A 1,067-nucleotide genomic window follows, 5' to 3' on the forward strand; every position below is an offset into this window, starting at 1 on the left:
TTGTGGACCCCCCAAAAAAACGTGTATTGGACTGTCCTGCACGTTACGTAACTGAGGATGTGCACATTTTGTTTTCTGAAGGGAGTAGAGTGGAACATGTCAGGGCTGTGTTGTACAGTAATAAAGTTGAGTGCCCGGTCATATCAGCATCATATCACAGCTGCCTGTGCCGCTCCTCTTTGATGTGGGCCTGCTTTCTGTTCGTTTGTGAGATGCTTTTCTGTGAAAGTGCAGCAAGCCAAGGACAAGGACATAGAGCAGTTGTTCATGCAGGAGACACATCTGTAGGGTCGTAGCAGGCGTGGTGTTTTGTTTTGACTATCTGTGCATTCCTCATAATCTACAGAGTTGAGATCCTTGGGCATAAGCACATTATTAAATGGACAAGGGCCAAAAACAGACTCAAGGTCCACTCGTAGCAGGTGCGTGCACACACGCACGCACGCACACACGCACGCACGCACGCACGCACATGCACACACACACACACACACACACACACACACAAACACACACACACACACACACACACACCAGATGACCACCAAGACCAATTAAACAGGCAAGCATCCGTCTCCTTTTCTCACACAACCTTCCCAGGGGACTCCTCACACACCTGTCCACTCATTAGAAGAATCCTTTCACACACATCACACCCATCACTCCTGTCCTGTTCTTCAGGCTAACCAGGATTGTGTCCGAACTGCCATTTCTGATTAACTCATGTTTGGGAGCTTTTATCAGTGTACGGACCTTTACTTTATCTTTCCTTTCTAGGTGGGACCAGGATTGGATACGCACATCCCTGTTTTAGTTATCAGCCTCATCTCCACACTCTGAAGACCAGGAGCTCATTTTTTGGAGATCTCTTCTGATGTTGTGCACAGTGACATTACAGTAGGTCTCGACCTCTCGATCAGCATTGAAGCTCACCTCCCTGAGATCTTCACCAGAAACGCGAACTGGGAAACCGACACAGGGATTAGGAAACTGGGAACTGGGAACGTCTGATGGGCAGAATGGACGCTCTCACAGATACTCTAAGCATCATCTGCTTGCCAGTTAGT

The sequence above is a fragment of the Engraulis encrasicolus genome, chromosome 4, assembly GCF_034702125.1.
Source record: "Engraulis encrasicolus isolate BLACKSEA-1 chromosome 4, IST_EnEncr_1.0, whole genome shotgun sequence".
Classification (NCBI taxonomy): Eukaryota; Metazoa; Chordata; class Actinopteri; order Clupeiformes; family Engraulidae; genus Engraulis; species Engraulis encrasicolus.